This window comes from Pinus tabuliformis, chromosome J, assembly GCF_031772625.1.
Source record: "Pinus tabuliformis cultivar Carrire ecotype Pingquan chromosome J, CPIR1, whole genome shotgun sequence".
Taxonomy (NCBI): domain Eukaryota; kingdom Viridiplantae; phylum Streptophyta; class Pinopsida; order Pinales; family Pinaceae; genus Pinus; species Pinus tabuliformis.
In genome coordinates, this window is record NC_142295.1 from 1,221,245,767 (window position 1) to 1,221,272,200 (window position 26,434).

Sequence of the window (26,434 nt, forward strand, 5' to 3'; positions counted from 1 at the left end):
ATGCCCCTCATAGGGGGTCAAATAACAGAGTTAAGTTTATAGCCTTATGAGTTCTACTATAAGTGGCCTAGAAAAAAGGTGTTTCAAGTCTCCAGGTGATGGGAGATTCAAAGTTGGTCATTGATTGAGGAAACCATATGGAAAGTGTATGCATAATTGGCATCAACAAGTTATTATTAGAGATCAAGGTTGTTCATAATTATTTGTATCAAATCGGTTTCTATCATATTTCACATGAGCTCAACATGAAAATAGGTGGTTTATCAAAGGAATCTCTCCAACTTCCAGTAGGCTTGGTTGGACTCCATCAATTTTCACATGCTGAGGAGAATGAGTTGTTGACAACCAATCTCTCATTTTAGAATTCTAATGTATTTACGTATTATTTTTCTTTGTTGTAAGTGACGCAAAAGATGTAGATACAAGGTTTTACGCCCTTAAATTTTTGGTATCTAAACGACAAGGTAACATTCAATTATTTTTAAGTCTGGAAAGACAAATTTGAAAAACAAAATGGAGAACAATATATATATTTTACCTTACCAATATATATATATATATATATATATATATATATATATATATATATATATATATATATATATATATATATATATATATATATAGATATATATATATCTAATAACCCTATCTTGTATTTCAACAAAATGAAAATATTTTCTTACTGTTGTAGCATTTTTTGGCTTTGGTAAGTTAGAATCAATTAGTAAAAAAATGTTAAGCTAGGATATGGACAAAAATAATACTAAATAAAAATGTTACAAAGTATTTTGATAAATATGTCCATATAAAAGAAAATGTTAGAATAGATGCCCTAAAAAATGAAGGCAAAAATAAAATGTTAGGTTAGAGAGAAAAGCAAAAAGAAATAAACTCTGAAAGTGTGCAAGTTCAAGTGCCACTACTTTTTACTTTATTATGCAAAAGAATGGTTGTGTGCAGCTTGTCATAAATGCCACAACCCATGATAGTCAAAAAGTTTAATCTTGACTACATCATGCTTTAAATTTCATGTTTATAGTTAGAGAATAAAGATCTAGCCAAACTGTTAATCTTGGCAGACCAGTAGTTAGGTAGAGAATAATAAGGAGCTCATGAGTTTAATTTGATCCCTTGGATGATATAAGGTTAGAATTAGATAGTTTTCTTTTCAAAGGAAAAAGGAAAGAAAGGGTCTGCTAGCCTAATGCACCCATTAAGTGAATAAAAAATGTTAGGTTAAGTAAAGGGTAGGTAGAAGAACGGTTGTAGAAATACAAGGTTGTTGAAGCATAAACACACTTATCATGCTTAATCATGTGTTTCAGTGTGAAGGAGAAGTTATGAAACTGAAAGGAGGTTCATAAGTTGAATTAATTAACTTCCACTCATTTCATTTCATCCCCCACTACATACTTACTAATTTCCCTTTTATCCCATCATTTCTTAAGAAAATACCCTTTTCCCTTCATTTTGACCATTATCCCTTGGTTTCACACATTTCCCTAGCAAATTACCCTCTAAACCTCATTTCCCTACCTAAAACCCCTTTTCCCTAGTGTGAAGTCCACTCCCCTTTGAAAAATCACTTTCCCCTTATTAATTTCCCAAAAAACCCATAAAGACCCACAAAAATCACTAAAAACCCATAAAACACCTTTTAGCCTAAGTTTTGTTTACCCTCGCTTTATTAAATTAATTGCGCAAATCACCATTTTCTTGAAAAAACTCTTTTAACCCACCACCCTTGGTGTGGCTAAATAAACCCCGCCGCAGTTAACCCTAGTTCCACTGCATTTAACCCCGGTCCCACTCATTGGTCCCGCATTTTATTAACCTGCGTGTTATTTTTAATCCCCACCTTAATCATTAATTAATTATGATTAATCGTAATTAATCCCGCGGGCCCCGCTAATCTCCGCTCGATTTCCCTCCATGCAACTCCGTCGCGCGATAGTTGTTCAATCTGTTACCCCCAGATCCAACAACCCATAGCCATATCGCACGCTCCCGATCTCCGACCTTTACCGACCCGAGAGCAAGAAAGATTCGTGGTTTTTCTTGGGCCCCTTTTGGCTACGTCGCAGTCTCGCGTTAACTCACGTGCCCTCGGGAAAATACCGCCCTTCACTCAAAAGAGGTGCGATGAGCCTTAATACCGCCTCCCCGCCATAGGCCGAAACTGCTCACTGTTCACTTATCGAATTTCCACACCAAGGTTAAACGTTAACTGTTTAAAACCCCGAAGACCATCATTTTTGCTCTTTTCACCCGTTTACACAGTAAAACCTGCCAAACCCTCCCTACGCCACCCTGAACCTCTGCAACCCAATTTAACCACTATTTACCTCCTGAACACGCTTCGAACTCCATTCATAGACCTCTCAGCTCAAACAAAGCCATTTATCACCTCCCTGTCAGGTCGTGTTTTTCTTAACAATTGTTGTATTTTGCAGGTGATTAGAAGACCAAGAAACTGGATAAAATTTTTTATACTAGTCAAAATCTTGTTTATTCCAGATACTCAGGAATCTATTCAAAGGCTTCATTTAGCAAAACTTTTGTGCACAAATAGAAAATCAAGTTTAAACAAGACACAGAGCAGAAGAAATCATTTACACAGAGGCAGTGACTAATAAAATAGAGATGAAATTATTTTCACTAGCAAACAGTGAAAGATTCATATTAGCAACTCTCCGGGACATATTTTACTACTTATTACTTATGTCTTATTATAAAACGTAAAAGTGAAAAGAAAACCAATCATTTGGGGCAAAAGACTAAACGAAGGAGTCAGATGAAAGTGTAACAGATGAAAGGTCATAAGTGAATATGACATCCAGCGTGAAGACCAACAACCAAGTAGCTTAAAGGGAAAAATCTCAAAGACTAAAGGACAACAAAACCTAAATAACAGGGACAACAAGTGGCAGTTCAATAGTTGTCTGTATTTTCTTGCAAGAAGATATTTCTTTTTCCTAGAATAAATCCAAAAATAGTTTTGGATATTTTCTTAGTTCTACTATTGCATAAATAACTCTCTTCATGAGTTATTATGGGTTGACCATTGAAGAAGAGTGGCATCCTTGAAGAAAGGTTTCATTCTTGAAGAAGAGTGGAATCCTTGAAGAAAGGTTGTACCTTTGATGAAACATTTGAAAACACTTGATGTACTTAAATTTTCTAGAACCTTAATACAAAGCAAAGGATTATTGATCCAAGTCCGGGTGTGACAAAGGACCCTTACAAGACCTTTTACTTTCGTGATGTGTTAAATTGCATTTTTAAAAGAACATAAATGAATACATGTGCATGCTGTAAAGAAGAAAGAACATGACAATCATTAGAAACATAAAAACATAAGCCGTTGATAACAGAGTTCGTCGAGGAGGGGCTACGTTTCCGGGCCCCGGTGTCAAGATGGTGTAGGTCGCTGCATTAAGTGTTGTCAATAGTGCTAATGTACATAACAGGTGATGTCGCTATCATACAAGGAAAATTCCCTCATACAGGAATGTCTCCAAGAGATGTTCCGCTATCGGAACTCTCAGTAAAAATACTCCTATCAGTATGACACAAACTCATGCATGATAATGAGTAACCCACCGAAATGGCACAAAAGGGGATCTCAATGCAAAAATGCATGACAACAACATGAGTATCCCATAAACACACAACAAAGGGATCTCAAAACACAACAAGACAAATCATGACAACAAGTACATCACACAGATGATTCTGCATCACATCAAGCATGAATCATGAAAACAAGTAAGAAACAAGATCCCACGTCAAGCATGAAACAAGGATCTGTGTAGCACAATGCATAGCAAAAGAAGTGCATGAACACACTGCATATACCTCACACCCAGGGGCCATCTGAAGAAGAGGATGTCAAGCTGTTGAAGCTGGTCGCATGTCGAATCTTGCAGCGTCAAATCTCATGGAAATCGCTGCTCACACATGAATGTTGGCACATGCACTCCACTTAGAAAAGTGGCTGAAAAATAGAATTAGCAAATGGAAAATCTGAACACACCGTCAGATTTGTGGCATCGAATAGTGCAAAATCGACTGTCAAATTTCTGAATTATGAGGGAGTAGAAATTTAGGGCTTAAGGAATCTTTTTTATTCCCCCTAGATTCTCTCCTTCGGGTCCTCTGCAAATCGGCTGCTCAGATTAGGAAACTGACTGTGCCGTCGGGTTCGTGTTGTCGAGAGGTGTAAGATCGACATAAAATTTGTCCAATTTGGACACTGCAAAAATTTCACCCTCTTGGAAATTTGCTTAGTCATGGTTCCACCTGCACAAAAATTAATTAAAAATTAACTCTGCCTCATTTTCTGTGCCTACTCCTGGTTCCTTTATGGTGCCTGGGCGCACTATTCAAATGAAGGGTTATATAATTTCTTGGGCAGATTTACCAAGAAATTGGGTTAAGTGGGTTGGTTTAAGGTGAAAATAATTGAGGAGGGGTCGGGTGGTAAAACCCTGCCCCTCCCATTTTCATACATTACTATTCCTTTTAAAAAAAACCACAAATGTATTTGGGGGTCGGGTCTGCATTCGGCGGCTCGCCCCCATACCCTCCGTAACAAAACTTGGCGCGTTTTAAGTGGGTAGCGCATTAACTGTTTTGGTGTATTAATTGGGGTGTTAGTTGGTTGGGCCGTATCACTTGGGGTCTCCTAGTGGGGGCCGGCCTACGTCAGTCGAGTGGGTTCAATCCCTGCCGGCCTCATATAAATGTGATGGGTTAATTTTGGTTGGGTGTAGAGAGGCGTGGGGTGGTGGGGGTGGTGGCCCACCACCCCCCTTTTTATATATATATTTTTATTTTTAAAAATAATATGGGCCATTTTTTGAAAATTTGAAATCTGGACCGAAGGAGACATTTTAACAAGGCAAAAAGTTTGCTCAGAACGGCCGGAGTTGGCCGGATTCCGTTTGCCAGAAAACATCCAATTTGTGTCTCCATTAAGCTTGCCCAGTAAGCAAAAGTCAACCAAAACTTTGACTGCCTCTATCTTCCTCATCCAGACTCGGATTGACGAACCGTTCACTCCACCATGATTAGGATGATGAGATCTATGCTTTCCTCCTGGTTCAAAAGCATTCTGATCACTTTTATTTTCGAGCTCTCATAAGCCTTCTTTGTCCTGCATGTGTCTCTGGAGCCACCTGGATCAATCCTCCCCACTGAGGAGCTTTTGGTCCTCCAAAAGCATGAAAAATAATATACAACTTCTCTGTACCTTGTCTGCATCACAAGCATCCTGAAAGGTCTCACTTCCATCTCCTTCACCTTTGTTCTTCGGAGCCTTAAGCGATGAGCCGACACCTGCAACCTCTGCAACTTGTAGTACATTGTTTTGAAAATTACATGTTGAATTTACATGACCAACTAATGACCCAAGCATCCCACACTTGCCACAAGTTTATAACACATACTCAGTGGTCAAGTTTACATCAAAATGGACACAATACCCCAGCTACGAAAACAAGGCCAACATATCATTGTTGCTTCAACAAGTGATGCAAAACACTTCATCACTGCAACACATGATTTACAAAGATAAGGCCAAACACTATTTTGTTTTGACAAGTGATGGAAACACAACATCACTTTCACAACTTACCATGCAACTCAAAATAAGACCATACGTCATTGTTGCTTAACAAGTGATGGAAACACATCATCACTTTTACATTTTAAAATGCAACAAGTGATTTACAAAAGCATGACCATGACACGCTAACATATCTAGAAACCATTTTTCACTTATCGTTGTGAATGGGTTGCCTCCTTGTGGTGGTGTTGCTTGTTGAACAATCATTTCACATGGTTCATGCACTGACGCTTTGACTTTAAGGCACTGCTTTGGATGGAGCCTGCAACATGTGGATCTTTGATGGCCATTTCTGTCACAATGACTACAATACCTCTTCCTCCTCCGAATCTGCTTAACATGTTTCTTTACCTGTTGTTGAGAGGATCTTTCACGCCTCATCCTTTTGTGTGTTGTCATTCTTTTCCAACACTTAGAAAATGTATCGTTCTGTAATCCACAAAAGGTATATGTATTTCGATGCCATGTTTTACGTTCATATTTAACAACATGATTATAATCGAAATGAACATTCGAAGATCGAAACTGGTTATACCTTTCCTTGCCATCTATAGTGTAAGTATGATGATGAGAGCTTGCCTCAGCTCTTTCCCTGCAATGGAAATAGTCATGGGATGATGGGGATGTGTTTCCATCATTCTCTTTCCTCGACGATTTCAACGATGTCTCGAAAGAATCTGACACCTTCGAGCATTCTCCTTTGGTGTATCTCAAACCTACAAATTGAGGTCTCTGCTCAACTTCCAATGGTTGAGTTATGCCATGGTTATTAATACTAAGTTCTTTTTCCACCTTGTGTCTCGTCCTGGTAAGGAGCCTCATGTTTGTCCCTATAATTAGGATCTCCAAATCTCCAACAGAAATCATACTATGTGAAGACGAAACCGAAAGGAAATCAACATCTTTTACCTCCTCTATCAATTTGGAAAGAACTGATGAGGGTTCTTATCATATGTTGTTGGTGGTTCGCTAGCTGTCTCAGCGCATTCCCCAACTTTCTTTCCCACATACCCAAGTCCGATTTGATGGGGTAATTCCTCCACTTTGATGGGGTTGACAATGCCTTGGCCATTAACGCCCAAGCCTTTTCCTTCATACCCCATTTTGCTCAACAATTTGGAGCCAATTCCTGTGGTATGATTTTCAAAAACAGCGAAATCATCATCAGGACACATACATGAATTTAGAGAACTACTTTTTACCTCGCATGGGTCGTGCTGCTGCTTTTCCAAGGCCTCATCCTTAGCTTGCAACTGTTGTAGCAAACTTTGTTTTTCCTCTTTCTCTTCATGTAGGCGCATCTTCAATTCGACGTTCTCTGATTGAAGACTTTGGTTGTTGTGCTTCAGTTCTTCCAGGGCCTCTTCCGTGGCTTGCAACTGAAGCTGCAGTCGCTCCTTTTCCTCTGTCTCTTTCTGTAGAGTTTCATACATTATTTCCACCCTTTTGGAAATTTTGATCATGGTCTTGTACATCTCTTTTTCATCCTCTGTCGCTGCATGTTCCATTATTCACGCTTGAAATTCACATCCACACAAAGACCACTCTGATACCACTTGATCCAGGTTCGGGTGTGACAAAGGACCCTTCCAAGACCTTTTACTTTTGTGATGTGTTAAATTGAATTTTTAAAAGAACATAAATGAATACATTTGCATGTTGTAAAGAAGAAGGAACATGACAATCATCAACAACATAAAAACATAAGCCGTTGATAATAGAGTTCGTCTAGGAGGGACTACATCTTCGTGCCCTAGTGTCAAGATGGTGTAGGCTGCTACATTAAGTGCTATCAATAGTGATGATGTACATAAGAGGTGATGTCTCTATAATACATGGAAAATGGCCTCACGCAGGAGTGGCTCCAATAGATGTTCCACTACCGAAACTCTCAGTCAAAATACTCCTATCAGTATGACACAAACTCATCGATGATAATGAGCATCCCGCCGACATGGCACAAAAAGGGATCTCAATGCAAACATGGATGACGACAACATGAGTGTCCCATCAACATACAACAAAGGGATCTCAAAACACATTGAGACGAATCATGACAACAAGTACGTCACACAGATGATTTGCATCACATCAAGCAGGAATCATGAAAACGAGTAAAAAACAAGATCCACATCAAGCATCAAACAGGGATCTGTGAAGCATAATGCATAGCAAAATAAGTGCATGAACGCACTGCATATACCTCACATCCAGGGGCCATCTGAAGAAGAGGATGTCAAGATGCTGAAGTTGGTTGCACGTCGAATCTCACGGCGTCGAATCTCATGGAAATGGTTGCTCGCACATGAATGTTGACACCTGCGCTCCACTTAGAAAAGTGGCTAAAAAATAGAATGAGAAAATGGAAAATCCGACCGTACCATCAGATTTGTGGCATCGAATAGTGAAAAATCGACTATCAAATTTCTGAATTGTGAGAAAGTGGAAATCTGGGGCTTAAGGAATCTTTTTGATTCCCCCTAGATTCCTTAAAGATTCCCTACTCTGGGTCCTCTGCAAATTGGCTGCTCAAATCAGGAAACTGACTGCGCCATCAGGTTCGTGTCGCCGAGAGGTGTAAGGTCGACATAAAATTTGTCCATCTAAGACACTGCAAAAATTTCACCCTCTTGGAAATTTTGCTCAGTCATGGTTCCACCTACATAAAAATTAATTAAAAATTAACTCTGTCTCATTTTTTGTGCCTGCTCTTGGTTCCTCTATGCTGCCTGGGAGGACTGTGCAAATGAAGGGTTATATAATTTCTCAGGTGGATTTACCAAGAAATTGGTTTAAGTGGATTGGTTTAAGGCAAAATTAATTGAGGAGGGGTCGAGTGGTCAAACCCCACCCTTCCCATTTTAATAATGAAACCAACAAGCATTAAATTACAACTGTCTCTGATTTCCAAAAAGAAAATTTTAGTTTTATTTATAAAAAAAATAATATAATTTTAAAAAGGAGCGGTATAAGGAATTTTTACCTTTACATTTATAATGTTAATCTAGTTGTGTATGTGTCTTGTAGTTAAATTTTTTTAGTATTTTTCTAATTTTACTATGCAAGTAATAATAATTAAATTTATGTGAGAAAAAAATAATTAAAAGAATATTATAAATAATAATAATAATATATATAATTTAGTTTTGAAAATTTTAATGGAAAAAGACAAGCCAACAATAAATCTACTTTTGAGTTTAGACTTTTTTGTTTTGAATTGTTTTGATCTATTTCTTTTGGTTCTATCATATCAAATTTTTTGTGTTAGTGTTTGAACCAATAGGTGTGGTTCATCTTTAGGACAAGTATTCATTCTTTACGTAAATGCAACCAAGGTGTCACTCTAGCTAACTAAGTCTTGTTCCAAACTTCACACATTATAATGGAGAATCACCAAACCTTTAAAAATATTCATCACATGTAATATTTTTGCTCTAACACAACAAACTACTAAAGCCATGTGCCTGAAACCACCATTGTTGACCTAACTACTTTTATTCTTTCACTGAGTCAAGTTTAACCTTACATTCTTCCCCTTAATCTTGATTTGGAAAATCCACATGCTCTTCCCACCTTTACCTACATGCCTAACTAGGTCTTCTAGCCATATGGCCATATACATGTAATTTAAATATATTTCATCTCCAAAGTAAAAAGAAAAATAATTTATTGTTATCACACTTATGACGCCCTTCATGCCAATTCATTACAACCAACATCCTAATTTGGTTTCTGTCTAGGTTGGATTTGTTATATGTCTTTGCATCTCCCTATTGAACCAATAACCCCATGGAGATATGTCATCTCCAAGTGGGTCATCCATTATGTGTTCTCTACCCCTTTATAGCTTGATAACACTACATTTCGTTCTTCACCAAGCAACATATTTTCCTTTTTCAACCCTTTATTTGGTTTTGATACCACTTAGTAATAGTTAAACTGACGCGATAAAAAATTAATTAGAAGAAATTTACACAACTAGAAACAACAAATATGATTTACCCTAGAAAACCATAATTGGAAAAGAAATAGCCTTATAACATATCTTATATTATTTTATGGCTTGAAAGAATTCATTCCTTGATTTAAAAGCAACCAAGGTGCCCAACATCTTGGTCATAGCCAACTGATCCATTTGCTCAACTCTAACACATTACAATGGAAAATCCCCAAGCCTGTAAAGGTTTCATCACATGTAATCCATAGGTTCTAATACCATGAGATACCAAAACCATGTGGCCCAAACCACCATTGTTGACCTAACAACTTTGACTCTTTTACCAATTCAGATTTAACCTTACAGAAGGATAAATCATTACGGAAATTTTGAGGTAAAAAATGGGCGTTAAAAAAAATGTACAACCAAAATAAAATTTATAAGAATTAATAGGATTCAAGATGATGATGCTAACCATGGGAGGTGATTCATCATTTTTGGAGAAAATAAGTTTAAAAGATTAAAAAAAATAAAAATAAAAGACCTACCTTTTCAATCGTATTTTCAACTTATCTCTCTATGATTTTACTCAAATTTTGTGCAGGATCACTCATTGGATGAAAAGTTCAATTCTTCATCCAAGAAGTACCCATGTTGCATACTTTCGATGGACTTTGCTATGCAAAAAATGAGGAATACATGAAAAATGTGATTTCAATAACCTTTTTTCATGTATTTCTCATTGTCTTTTATAGCAGGGTCTATCAAAAGTGTGCAACATGGGTACTCTTTGTATGAAGAATTAAATTATGCATCGAATGAGTACTCCCGCTCGAAATTTGAATAAAATTGTAAGGAGATAAGTTGAAAATATGAGTTAAAAATATAGTTTTTTCTTTTTTACTTTTTCCCTCTAAAATTTGATGATGTAATGTAATCTTATTTTATTATTTCCATATATTCTTTAGGAGTCCCATTTTAGACCTCAAAATTTCTCTATTGGTTTTTTATCCTTTTACTTACATATGTGTCTCACTAGACACATTCAAAACAGGTTTAAGTTCATTCCACACAATTCATCAAATTCATAAAACTCTATGTAGAAATTTTATATTTTTCTTTTAATGATGAGAAGTACCCATTATAAGGTCATCTTTTCATTGACATTGATGACTTTAGAAATATGTTTCAAGTATTAGAACTTGGGTTTGCATCTTCAATTCAAGGTATGATAATTCAATGTGTTGCATGTGGGTAATTCTCACAATTATGGTGTCATTCAAATATAGATTACAAGAGGGAAATTGTAGAGGCTTATAAGAAAGAGGCTTAAATCAAATGATGTTTTGGTCTACAAAATGAAAAGAGTATTTATTTCAGTGTAGGAACTGGAACTTGAAAGTGCTATAGCAACAATCATATTTGGTAGATTGATCCTCATTGTTGACAAATCTTGGAGTACTTAGAAGACAATCTTTGACTTTGATAAGAACAAACTATAGCAATATTTGCGTTTGTGTCATGCTTCTCCTCATCCCCTCATGAATTCATGTTTTGATTGCATTATTTTGGTATAAAAAAAACAATTTTCTATTATTAAATGGTTTGCATTAAAAGTAAAAACTAAAAAAATTAATATATATGATTTTCCATTTACCAAAATCAACTTGGATAAATAGTTACTACTATCCCACAACAATTTTAAGCAAGAGGAATCCAATGATTTCACTAAATTACATAGAAAATGATGCTATTTTGAATAATGGAAAAATCTCCATCACACTACTCCATCCTCAATTTAACAATTAAGAGATCCTAGTAACACTATTCCAACCATTACCTCCACCTCATTTTATTTTATAAAAGAATGACACAAAGGGAGTGTTTATCTAGCCACAATCACGTTGAGAAGATATAGACATGACTCTTTTCATGTCATTGTCAAGTTCTAGAAGCCAAACCATATCACGCAAAACTAATGGTGCTAAGGATTGATTTGTGTTATTTGCATTATATAATGCATTATGTATTATACATTACGTATGTAGAAAATGTCTTATTTATAAATAAGATGGTTGTTCCCATTCAAATTTATAATTATGATTTTATTTGGAAAATAAATAAAAATGTGGCAACAACTACCTAACTACCTAAGTTAATAATGCATTATGTATAATGTACATTACGTACGTAGAAAATGTCTTATTTATAAATAAGATGGTTGTTCTCATTCAAATTTATAATTATGATTTTATTTTGAAAATAAATAAAATGCGGAAACAACTACCTAACTACCTAAGTTAATAATAAAACTAATGGTGAAAAAAGTTCCCAAATAGCTTCCAAATACTTGGTTTGATGTTACAAAAATCAAATGCAAATTAATATAGCACATGCATATTCAAAAAGTTATTATTCCCTTTTAATATCTTCATGACTCTAAAAAGAAGAACTAAATGTATTAACTACCCAATATATTTTTTATAAAATTTGAAAAAAAAACCAAAAACACAATTTATATATGAAAATGAGGCACATCAAAGATTGAATATTCAATGTAAATATGCTTTGAATATATTCAATGTCAACTAAGGATTCCACTTAAAACCTATTAGCATTATTTATACACAAAATTCATTGAATTTTAAATTCTAAACGCACTCTGAGCTTATAATATATCAAAATTATATCAACATTATTTATTTAAATAGAGAGTGTTATTTTTTTAATTTCAATTATCATTATACGTCGTATATCCTCTTGTAGGTAAAACATTGATATCTCTTGTTCCAAGAAAAAATCAAGCTAAAGCCCTAGCTGATTTTAGAACCATTGTTCTTTGTAATGTTAATTATAAAATAATCTCAAAAGTCAGAAAATAGATGGAAGCCTCTCCAACATGAAATAATATTTTAAAGAACAATTAGGTTATGTAGAGGAGCGAAAAATTCTCAACATCATTCTTACACTCCATGAACACATCCACTTTCTCTCTCCTTCCGAGAAACAAGGTATGATCACTAAACTTGACATGTCCAAAGCCTTCAACAAACTCAATTGGAAATTTACATTTCATATGTTGAAGGCATGCAGCTTTGCTAAAGCTTCAATTTCATGGGTAATTTATATGATATCAAAATCTTTCTTCTCTATCTTATTCAATGGATATCCCACGCCCCCACATTATTTCCTTCCCATATAATTAGATAAGTTGATCCTTTGTTTCCTTACATTTTCCTCCTCATGGTGGAAGGTCTTGGAAGATCTCTTAATCACATTTTTTCTGAGAGATCTCTCAAAGGATTTCTTAATGGACCCTCCAATCCTTCCTCAACTCATTAGTAGTTTTTTGATGACACTCCACTAATTGGTCAACTTGCCATCAATGAAGCCAATATCTTCCAAACTATTCTCTCTAATTTTTTAATGCTTCAGGAACTCACATCAATTTTTCGAAATACCAAATATTTTTATTCAATACACAATATGTCATTCAAATCAATATTTATATAACTCTTGGAATTTAGCATAGCTCCGTTTTGTACAAATACCTAGAAGCACCTCTTGTTAAAAAAATTCTAAGAGTCAAATTATGGGATGACCTAATTCAAAATTTGGGATAGAAAGTTTGCTTGTTAGACCTTCAAAGCTTTAAACCTTTCCAGTAGATTAAATCTCCTCAAATCAATGCTACAGGTGTTTCCTTTATATCTTATCTTAACTCTTCTATCCCCTAAATCCATCCTTCGAACAATAAAAAATCCTTCTTATGGGGAGGATCCAAGCAGGGAAAGAAATGAGCCCTAGTTTCTTGGGAAAAGCTATGCAAACCAAAGGTGATAGGTGGCTTGGGTTTGAGAGACACAGAACTTGTCAACCAAGCTCTAGAGGAAAAACTATGGCGGAGATGGATTAAAAACCTAGGGGCCCTTTGGAGTAAGATATGGAAAAACAAATATGCTCCAAAAATCAATTAGAATAAGTTGATATGACTACAAGGGAAAATAAAAGGATCACATATTTGGAATCAAGCATGGAGCAACAAACACTTAATTGTGTTTAGGAAATTCAAGAAGGAAACCTTAGCTCTATTTTGGGAATAATCCTAGCAACAATGGCTAAAACTTGAGCAAAGAGAAGACATGAATGATATCAAGATCAACCTGTGGCTGTAAGGAAAAACATTTGTAAAACAATACCAACTGCAACCATCAGAACAACAACAATGGAGGAAATGGGAAAATAGTATGCAATGGTCTAAGAACATTAACATTTATTTAGAGAAAATATTGGGAAAAGAAATAGAACCCGGGAAGATCAAAACATGGGACAAGAATGGCATACTTCGATGGGGACACAATGATAAAGGAACATTCAATCTAAAGGAGGCTTACAATATACTTGTAGATGCAGTGGAGCAGAACGGAGAAGAGAAATGGAGAAAATTGTGGAAAGTACAACTCTAACCCAAAATAATGATCTTCATATGGATACTCCTGTAAAATAAGAAAAACATAGTAAAAAGATGCTAAAAGGAGGATTTTAGGGGCCAACATGATGGTACATATGAACTGAAAGCATCGAAATGGTGGAACACCTAAATGGATGTCAATTTTTTTTGGAGCTATGGGATAGGTTAACAATAATATTCAGGGAAACCAATAGACTATGGAATAGTATACATTTCACAATTAAAGAATGGAGACCGACAGCCTTTAGAAATATCACTATAAATAGGGCTTGGCAACTCTTCCCGAGATTCATTGTATGGGAAGTGTGGAAGGAGTGCAATAAAATATTATTCAAGAATAAATCTAAGGAAATAAACATCATCTAATACTCCTGCATGACAAAAGTAAGGGAGAAAATCTTAATATCATCCTAGACAACTCAAGATAGGGAATGCTCAACAAGGAAATCCAACATAATCAGGCTTTTGGGATTGCACTAATCCATATTTACCAATTAGGTACATGTTCCTCATATGAAAAGCTCTAGTCCAAACAAATGGCTCCCCCCTTTGGATGGATTCATAAAACTAAAATTTGATGGAGCCTCAAAAGGAAATCCAGGGCCAACCATCTATGGAGGAGTATTTATAAATGAAAAAGGGAAACTAATTCATATATATGCAAGGGAAATAGGCAATGAAATCGGCAATGCAACATGATTGTATGCAGTGGAACATGGATTAACAACAACCAATTGACTAAATTTCCAAAATATCATGATAGAAGGAGGATCTAAAACCATTATCAAAATGATTTTAAAAATATAAAATGGCTCCATCCTAACAAAAGTCATTAAAATCATAAGATATTTTGCTAGTCTAGAAAGAATAATGAGGAAAGTAGCCAAAATTGCTACCTCCACTCCCCTACATATATTCAGAAATAGTAATAAGTTGGCAAATAAATTAGCTAATATATTCCTAAAGTATGATGTGGAAGTTTTGGATACCAACTGGAATTAATCCATTCCATAACAACTTAGGGAGGCCTGTAAAGCAATAAAATAACATGATTACAATCCTCACAATGGGTGTGAAGACAAGAGCCATCCAACAAATCCTACAATAATTATTGCAGGTTTGGACTTTTAGCTATTCCAATTTGGAATTCTATTTCAGTTTTAGGTTCTCTTTTCAATGGCTTAAGTTCCATCTATGATTTTGTGGGCTTCTATATTTTCTTTCCTTTGTGGGTTTAATTGTTTCAGGGGAACTAGTTTTTCCTTTGGGTTGATTCCAAAGCTTTTTCTCTACTTCTCTGGGATACTCCCCTCTAACCCCTCTCTCCTCCTTTATTATCTAGCTCTTCGCTCCCCTATTCCTCCTCTACCCTCTTGCCATCTTAACCTTTTCTCCCTCCTTTACCTGTCTCTCTTTTCCCTCCCTCTAATCTACCCACTATTCATCTTCCTTTCCTCTATTTATAATAGTGAGGATTTTCTACTTAGCCCCACCCCCTGATCCTCTTCCCTTCATTATGGTTAGACGTAGATCTACTGAAATACATCATAGTGGTAGGAAGGGATGCCTCAGTATCACCACCATTCTAATCTCATTCCACCCTCTACTCATAACACTTTGACTAAAAAAGCTACTAGAGTAGCAATGGAACACTACATGGAGATAATCCTTGTAGTTGATCAAAGGGCTATCTCTGACGTGGAGGAACAAGTCAAGCAATATTGAAGATTCATTCCTTATAGACATGTAGAGCAAGGGACAGAGACTAGATGTTAAAAATTTGAATTCTACTAGGGCCAAAAACAACCTCCTACATGCAAACTATTAACTTGTATTGGCATATAAAAAATTTAATGGGAAGAGTTCTCACAAACAGGGAAAACACACAACAAGAGTTAATCATATGCATGCTAGAGCTACTCGACAAGTTGGATAAATAGAAATGTCAAGCTTCTAGCTAAGAAACTGACAAACATGGACCCTACTTTCACTGACTCTGATAGAAATCCACAACCATTTGAGGCCATGAGGACAAGCCTAGAGAATGAGGATCAACAAAGCAATGTTATACAATAACACTTCAATTTCATGTTTTCAATTATGTTATTAGGTTCAGTTCTAGTTTTTTGTATTATAAATTGTTCCAACATTTTGTTATTTGACTTTCAAGTAGAAAATTGGATAAACCATCATAAAATTTTGTGTTTATGCTACTAATTTGATTTACGAAGTAGTAATAAATATTTATATAAATCTATATTTTTGAAAATAATATAAATATCATAATATTATTTATATATATATATATATATATATATATATAGTGAATTAATAATTAAAAGAAAAATAAATAGAGAAATTATACATACACTCATTTAATAGGAGGCATGCATTTTATAAAAAGTTTTGGTCCGAATTGTGATTAAGGGAGGAACTTGAGGATGGAATGGATTGCATATGGAAAAATGTCAAAGTTAATGTCAAAGTTAAAGAGGGTATGTGTGCAATTCTAATTTACATAAATGCACTTAATAATTTTTTATGGTTCAAACTCATAAAATAGTAAGTGTTCAAGTTTAATTTACATAGATGCAATTGAATGATTTTTTATTGTTTAAATTTTGTATTTATATAAATATTTAGACATATTCATTATGTTATTATTAGAGTTATGAGGATAAAAGTCTTGGCTATTCAAGTTAATATTTTATACTTTTTTTTTAATGTTTAATTGTTGGTTATAATTTTATTGAAATGGTTAAAAAACATAGATGTTCAATATGTTTTTTAAAATTATTTGACAAAAAAATATTTATATTTATGTTTTTTAAAATTTAAAATTTTAATTATATATTTTAAAAATAAATAAATAAATAAAATAAAGTTTGATAAGTTATGAAATTTATTGCTATTTTTTTTAGAAATAATATTAATTATAAAATAAGAAGTTTACAATTTTCTTTTTAATTTTTGGAAATTGCATTAATTATTTTTAGAACAGATATAGAAGAAACAAAATAAAAAAAAATTAGTAGGTCTTATATAGTCTGAAGCCTTTTCTCAATTTTTAGAAGCTCCTCCACTACTCAGAGAGTAATTGCTTTCCTATTCGATTTCATTGCATTGACTTAACGAGCAATTAGTTTACTATTCTAATCCAATGCATTTTGAGGCAAATAATAATATTAGCACATTTACATTAGTAAATGTGGTTGATATACATTTATAGGCTTTATTTTTTCCAAGGCACTCACACATGATGTCATTTATTATTTGATAATTTAGATGATAATTTTATAATTATATTCAGTATTGTGAAAAGATAAACATAGTTTACATGATGTCATTTGTTAATTAATAATTTACATTATAATTTCATAATTGTATTTTATAATGTAAAAAATAGAAACTATAAAAAATATATCAATATTTCATCTAAACCATAAAATAAAAATTTGTATTAAAAAAAATTAATTTGCATAAATTAAAATACTCCAACAACATTAAATTTTCAATACTGGCCAACTGTTCATTAAACACTTCAGTTTGGATTAAACTGTTCATTAAACACTTTAGTTTGGATTAATTATCCTTATAATTTTTAAAATTCAGCCCATCCATATTTTTATTAACTTATAAAATAAATCAACCAATTGAACGTAATCTTAATTTAAAACCTTTCGAAACACAAAACCTTCCTAAAACTACATAGCCTTACCTTTTTCTCAATTTACTTTTTAACTTATAAAATCAACCAACCAAATGTGCACTCATTTAGAAGTTAGAACCTTTCAAGACACAAAGCCTTCCTAGAATTACAAAGCCTTACATTATTCTCAATATACTTAAGTTGAAGCAATGCATTATTGATAATTCTCATTTAGTTTTATTAACATTATTTGATTTAAGTTGAAGTAGTGCATTATTGATAAGTTTCATTTAGTTTTATTAACATTATTTGATTTAAAAATGGGAACGAAAGAAGGTGTGTTTTTATGGTTTTTTGTTTATTTAATTTCATTGATTATTGAGTGGAGTTTTGTTTTATTTCAAAATGTGACTGGTTTATAGATATTTGTTACCGTGGATATTGTTTTATAGGTTTTAAATTATGAATTATTTTTTGTATTATTAAAATTAATTAATAGAATGAAGAAAAAAAACTAAAATAGTAAGTAAAATGATATTTTATTAAAATTGTAAATGGATGTGAATAAATAAATTGATATAGATATAGAAAATATTAATTTAGAAAATTGTTAAGATCAATAAAAGAAATTGATATATTTAAGTTAGAGTTTTTATTAAGAGGAAGAAGAGGTCATATATTAATAAGAGACAAGAGTATCTTTTTTATTTTTCTAAAGTTGCACCCAGAAAGTTTTGGCAAAATGTGCTTGTTCGTAAAACGAAAGATAATCATTCTACCCCCCTAGAAAATTGTGACAATGATCTTAAGAAGTTGTATGACTCTCCAACACCATGGGTGTCATCTTAAACAGTCCTATTAAGGATGATATTTTTTCTGTGGAAGACCTTGAGTCTGAGATTAATAAGCTCGCTAATGGGAAAGCTAAAGATATTGAAGGATACCAAGTTGAGATCTTTAAAGTGGGAATATCTATCCTCATTCCTCATCTCCACAAGCTTCTCAATTTGGCTGTAAAGCATGGCTTCCCTAAGCTTTGGACGCAAAATCTTATTGTGCCTATCTCTAAAAATGGGGACAAAAGCATTCCCTCTAACTACAGGGCCATTATGATTAGCCACATCCTAGCCAAGCTATATGGGATAATTTTTGAAAAGAAGCTTAGCCTTTGGGTTGAAAACCATGGTACAATAGCTAAAGGGAAAGATGGTTTTAGGAGACATCACTCGACTATCGACCATCTTGTTACTCTAAATATTATTGTAGAGGAATGTTGCAATAGTAAAGTTGATCTCTTCTATTGTTTTTTGGACTTTCGAAAAGTTTTCAATGTTGTTTCCTCGAGATAAGCTCTGGGAGAGACTTGAAGAGATCATGGTTTCTCCTGAAGTGAGGATTGTTGTGATCCATCTACGAGACTGTCATTGTCAAGCTTAAGACCCACAAAGGATGGTCTAAAGATATTAATGCAATATCAGGGTTAAGCAAGGATGTCCCCTATCCCCTACCCTTTTTCGCATCTACATCAATAAGCTTGAGGAGTGTCTGGAAACTACTGGTTGCAAGGGCACCGAGGTTGGTGGTATAATCATTACTCTTCTCCTTTATGCTAATGATATCGTTCTTCTTACAAAAAGCCATGATGACCTAGAAAAACAACTTAAGGCTCTTCATGTCTACTGCTCCAAGATGGGTATGACAGTTAATACCGACAAGACTAAAGTCATGATAATTAAATAAAAAAGGACCACCCATGTTAGTTTCGTTTATGATAACCATTGTTTAGAGCAAGTTTCTCTTTACAAATATTTGGGTATTGACTTTCCTCATCAGCTCAACTGGAGTTATAACATCAAGAAAAGGATTATTGGATGTTGGGGAGCTTACTATGAGCTTGAAAACAATTTTAAGTCGATCAATCTTTGCAATTGGAGTAAAAAAGGTTCCTCTTTGAGACTCTCATCACCCCCATTGTCTTATATAGATCTGAAGTTTGGTGTTGTAGTATATCCAGAGAGTTGTGGAGAAAGATTGAGATGATTCAAAAGAAATTCATAACCTACAACCTAAAGACCAAGGGAAATACTCCCTATCCTATCCTCTTGATAGAATCTGGCCTATCCCCCATTGAAAGTATGACTATGTTTAGACATATGATGTATAAGAAGAAGCCTTACAACATGGAATCCAAGAGGCTCCCAAAAATTGCTTCTAACTTTAGTCAAAATCCCCACCTTCATCTCAAGTGTGGGTGGCATAAGGACGCCCAATATTGGCTCAACCATTGGGGGATTAAAAAGGAGATCAAGGGAAACAAAGGTAGTGTCAAAGATACTATTACCTCCAATTTTAAGGAAAAGTTGTGGGATGATAAGGAGCTGGAGGGTAAATGGAAGCTAAGATAACATAAGGAGGTAATCAACCCCACCGTTGATAACCAAAATTATCTCTCTGTGCTAACCAGTACTAAGAAAAAAATGAACGTTGCTAGGATAAAAACTAATTCTCACGAGCTTCGAAGTGAAATCGGGCGGTGGTCTACTCCCAAGACTCCCTACGATGATAGAATTTGTCATATTTGTGATACTAAGAAGGTGGAAGATGAAAAACACTCCCTTTTAGATTGCGCGACTCTTACTCAAATCTGCTCTCAATTCACTAACCTCTGCCACACTTCCAATCTTCTTGACCTATTAATCGAGTCCAACTATAGCGAGCTTAGAGCGCTTCTTTCTCTTCTTTTTGATCACAAAAACACAATTTTGAAGAATCACATTTAGATTATTTTTGAGGTTCGATAGACCGCATTGGTATTGGTGAACATTAATCATCATCATCATTATAGTTATTAACAATGTAAATTAATGTGAATAAATAAATTGATGTAAACATATAAAATATCAATTCAAAAAATTACTAATATCAATAAAAAAAAATTGAAATACTTACATTAGTAATCAATTTAATTAAAATATAAGTACACATTTAAAAAATTATATATCATTTTTAAATAGAATTATATTACTATAATCATTATTATATTATAATATAATATATTTAAAAAATGGAAAATAAATTTTATTAAATCATAAAATATATTATTAATTAAAAAAATGTATTAATTAATAATAAACCAAATATAAATTATGGAATAAACCATATTTATAGAATTTTATTTAATTTATTAATGTAGGATTGACTTTTATTCTCATGTAAAGATGGCCTTTCTATACAAATACATGTTAGAATTTTCTTAAGATAATTAACTTTTATTCTTAAAAACATTTCGTTTAACAAAATTTCATAAATTAAATTAAAAGGATTAGAAACAAATTACCATTAAAAATTAATATTCTCAACTAACGAAAATACTTACATATCGTTTAAAATACCATTAAATGTACAGTTCATTATTATTATTATAGTCACGTCTTCCCTTGTAAATAAAAGTAGGGGAGAAAGTTTAGTGTTCCGGAAGATTCCCCATCTCAACCACTAGTATTTGAATCTAATTATTAATAGTACGGGCATGTGAAACCCACTGGCAAAGATAATCAGGTGATAAAGTCACGTGTTCCCGATAAAGAAAGGTAAGTGATAAGGTTACACGTGGTTGATATTTTAGTTTTTTTAATTATGAATGATTGATATTTGATAATTTGGGAATATTTTTCGTCTTTTACATAATGCAATGAATAGTATAAAAGCTACGTAAATGGATTTTTTAAAGTCTTTTTTGTTCTGGTTCTATTTTAGCACTTTAGCTAGGCTTTCTTTGGAGTGGTGATTGAGTTTCATCCATTAGTTTGTAATATTTAGTCTATTAATTTTTTTGTTATGATTAATAAATTGTTAAATTCAATCTGAAAAAGTTTTTAGAAATGTTTGCATTTTATTTTGGATGTTTTAGATATAGATTTCATGGATTTAATTCTTACATAAAGTTAGTTTAAAGCTAAGTGCTTTATATATTTAACTCATTTCTTAATTTTTATTTTTGAAATATTTTTTTAGACATTTCACATATTGTTTTTTTTAATCTAATTTCATGATAGAATATATTTTATTTGGTGATTTTTTTTTTTCCAAAGGAAAAAATGGTAACTTTTTATTAAAAAAATAATAAAGAGTTACACTAGCATAAGCATTGAGGCATTTTTGAAAAGATGCCCATTGAGTTCCAGTACTTTCGCACCACATGCAACATTACAAAGTAACTGTAATAGAGAAAGAGAAAGAGAAAGAGGGAAGGGAAGATAGGGAGGGGAGAAAACTGTGATCCGATGGTGAATAAGGCCTCACCCATCAGGTTTTTCTCCCCTTTTTCTTTTCGACCTTGCGCCACTCTCCTTGAGTGGGCTCAATCGATGCTATGACCAGCTGTGTTTCTGCTTTCTGAGAGGCAGTTTCCTTATCTGAATCTGAAGTATCTGAGTGGTGATGCCTTTTGATCCCTCCCATAATCATACCCTCGCTTGACTTCTCTGTGTGAATCTGTGTATCCTTGTTGTCTGATGTGGTTCCTTCCTGGTTCTCCATTTCTTGAGAAACCTCGGTCTTCTCTGCGGGGATCTCTTCCTCCTCTGCTTCTGATGCTTCGTCCTCTGAATCTGGGGGTGAAAATCGCCATCCTTTCCTCTGCTTCCCTTTTTGCTTCTTTTTACTGTTTACTTTCTTGGCTTGTGGACACGAGCTTTGCAATTGTCCTGTCTGCCTACAGATCCTACATCTGAAAGCGGTGTTTTCATAATCTAGGACTTGCAACCAATTTTGTTGTTTGTAGATCAGCCTTATACTATCCGGCAGCCCTTTACTTAAATCTACTTCCACACATATACGTGCAAAAGTGTAGATTCTTTCATCGACCCTTTCCAGATCTGTTTTGATATATTTCCCTATGTTGTTCCCAATGCTTTCCAAAACTCGTTCATTCCAAAAATGAAGAGGAAGATTGTATAGTCTCACCCAGACCGGCATTTTGGATACAGTCATTTTGTTTGGATCAAAATCTGGAAACCATGGGGTCATAAACAGCCCCGCTGTTCCCCAAAACCACGGACCAGTACTGATGACTGTATCTCTGACTTCCTTGGATGTAAATTTTACTATAAAGAACCCCTTTGAACATAGATGAATATCACATTCCATGGTCCAGCTCGTGAAGATCCAATGGAAGAGATCCAAAGGTTTAGGCCAAAAACTGTTGAAACGACATATTAGGGCTTGCGTTTCGTAGGACTTAACGAAATCATCAAGCCCTGAAGTATCTAAATTTAGGGCTGGGGTTTGCTCTGATTGATCTACTATGTATGGCCTGGGCATGTGTCCGCCTTGGTTTGGAGAGGGCCCTGAATCTCTGCTGCCCTGTAGTATGTTTTTGTAGGATAAGACTCCCTTTGTTTGCTGGGATGCTGTTTTTTTTCCCTTGGCTCCCCCTGAGGAGCTTGACTGTCCCTGAGGTAGAGCCCCTCCTTTCAATCTTAAGTTTAAAGTGATGATTGATCCTGGACCAATCTCATAGTTTTCCATCAATCTGCAGTCCTGGAGCGATCGCCTACCACTGACCAGATGCTGGATCTGAACTGGGTAACCCATTTCAGCCCATATTTGCTGTTTCAACTATAAGGAGGTGCTTCCTGCGTGTACCCACACTAAACGAGTTTTCCCCTGAGGGGGTTTAATCAGAATCTGAAAACAAGTAGATGTTACCTGCTCTGGCTGTAAGCATTCTTCCAGCTCTGGCCCCGTTTTTAAGCGATTGTCCTTTTGCATGTCTGGATCTGCAAAAGCTCTGCACGATCTATTATTTATGCCTTCGATCCGCTTCCTGGACTCTGGCCGTGCACGGATAAAGGCAAGATCATGTAGATCCAAGCCGGATCTACAAAGATTGGGCTCCTGCGTTGAAGGAGGGAGCAGATTTGCCTCATGCAGTCCCCCCCTCCCGTTTCTCCTTACGTTCTGGGTTTTGCGGAAACTTACCTCTAAACACCTTACGACATGAAAACAACTTTGTTCTAAAACGCATTTTATGACCTCGATCTGCCGCAGTAAGAAAACATCCTCGTGTAACCTCACCAGAAGGTAAGTTTCCGTTGGTACCCTCGTCACGTGGTTTCGTTGGAAACTTGTGGATCGTTCCCAAACCATGATCGCATGACTTCTTTTGCCGGAGATCCCCAAAGATGCATTATTTGGTGATTAATACAATGTATTCGTAGTTATTTATAGATAAGGTATATTAACAAATTTTGTAATACTTTTTATGAATAATTCAGTGTATTTATCAAATGTTGGAATTTTGTCTTCTTGTTAATCATATAAAAATTTAGTATTTTGTCAATTTTGGTTGTATTGATTGTAGGAAAAGTAAAACTATTTTATCAATGGAATATAAAAACATCACATTGAGCTAATACTTTGGTGATTAAAATTAGGTTTTATGTTATATATATATATATATATATATATATTTATATTTATTTTTTTATTTTTTTTGAATTTGTTTACTCCTATATTGATACAAAATATTATTACACCGAGGCCATGGCCTCGTGAGAGCTAGCCCAAAGATGCGGCATGTTTACATAGCATAACTGATCAAAAAGTCAAAAAATACCCTGATGTCTATTGCCTTGAAGGACCGCAAGGAACCTGACCATGACTGTTACCAAAAAGAAGCAAAAAGCCCCCATTGTTGAGCTTGGAACTAGAATTTAAACAGAGGCAAAAAAACATGCGTAATAGGATGACTAGACCATGACAAGTTAGCCGAGAGGCACTGCATAGAATAGAAACTGAGTACAAACTTCAGAAACGAATGAGACTGCAACCGAGACCAAAAACCGTTGGCAAGTAGAGTGCTCCCCTCGGGAAACCGACGATTAGAGTTGGTGCGCTTATCATGATAGTCAAGTAGGTGATAAGTGAATATCCTTGAGCATACTGAATTCCAAAAAACCATAGAGCGCAAACCTGTTTAAACATCATGAGAAGTGGAGGGCTGCTCTTCGATGATGCGACATCTGTATTTGTAGTAATCTTCATCCTCAGAGGAATGACCCTCTTTGCTTGTAGAGCCGCCACTGATAGGGACACTCGGGCCCGCCTAATCATTCATGATTTGGGAAGCCATTCCTTTGCCCGAGCCTAAGGCCTTGCTCTGCTTGTAGTTCTTCTGAATGGTTCCGTATCTGTCTTCCGCCAGCATTTCCTTAGTCACCCCGTGGGAAACAGCTTCCTGACCAGCATTGATCTCACTAAGCTCTATGGTAACAGAGGCCATGAAGGAGAAATTGCCATGAGTGCAGGGGAACTCAAGCCGAGCGGTAGTAGTAGCAGAATTAAAGGAGCTCGCTGCCAAATTGTGCAATCCTCTACCACTTCCTCGACCGCTCCTTGTAGCCGGATATCGCTCCATGCGGAAGTCCGAATAGTAAGTCGAGGAATCCGTCGTGGAGGAGGAGGCTTGGCGGCCCGTTTGCCCCCGGGAGCCGCCTCTCCTGCAGCTCATCCTCTGGCGAAGTTTCGGCATAATCGGAAGAATAGGAAGAGCCGGGCGACCAGCCAGACTGAGGAGGCAGAGAAGGATCAGAACAAGCTTGGTTTCAGCACCTAGATGTGCGTATGGGAGAGCAGAGGACAAGTAACTAGCGAAATTGCAGGTGTGGCAGTGAGAAATCTCAGGCCCCAGCTAGAAATCCACCCATCGAACCAGAGCCCAACGTATCCCTGGGATGGTTCGAGAACGAGTCTCTGCAGCTGCAACGGAGGGACTTGAGCGCAAAGGAGGAGCGGAAATGAGACGGGCTGAGGGCGCCATGATTAAGAAATAAACAGGCCAGAGAGGAGGGACAGGCTGCAATAAAGTAGCATTAAAATTGAGCGCAGGGGAAATAAAGTCTGGTACCGTGAGAGGCCGAGAGGCGGTGGAGATGAGCCACGCACCCACCCCATCTGCTATCCACGTACCTATACCGCAATCAAACACCCGGATCCGGGAGAGATAAATCTTGTTGCACCAGGAGAGTGCAGTCGCGTTTGAGTTGTGTATCATTGGAACTATTCAACGGACCAGAGAAGAATGGGAGCTGCTGATCGGCCCCTTGATTAGCCAGTCTGTCTGCTGCCTTATTAGCTGTTCGCCGAATGTGCTTGAAGGAGATACTGCGAGGAGTTTTGAGCCATTCTTCAATTTGTTCCAGTCTGCTTAGGAGCCTCCAGCTCGAAGCAATCTTTGCTGCTGAGGATCCTGATTGTATCCGGATAGCAGCCTCTATTAGAATTTTTGAATCCCCTTCTACCTCTAGAGGGAACAAGTTTTCTGTTTCTGCTATGCATATACCTTTCCATAGGCTTTCAAGCTCAGTAGCGTTGTTGGTGTCTCTACCCAGCGATCCATGATAAATATGCAGAACAGAGCCTTCCGCATCTCTAAAGATTCCACCATATCCAGCCGGCCCAGGATTTCCCTTAGCCGCTCCATCAAAGTTCAACTTGTAAGGGTGGATGGCAGGAGGAGACCAGAATTGTGCAGACTCAGAGTGAATTGAAGTATTAGGCTTGATATGATCTATAGAGGTGAGATCTAGGTTCCAGTTGGCTAGAATGAGGCGTTCCTGGGGTAAAACTGGCATATCTGAGTCTTGCCATTGTCTGAGAGCTAAAGTTTCTTGAAGGTTCTACTTGAGGAGTAGCCAAAGAGTATCGAGAGGCGAACTGTGATTTTTTAAGATCCTGTTATTT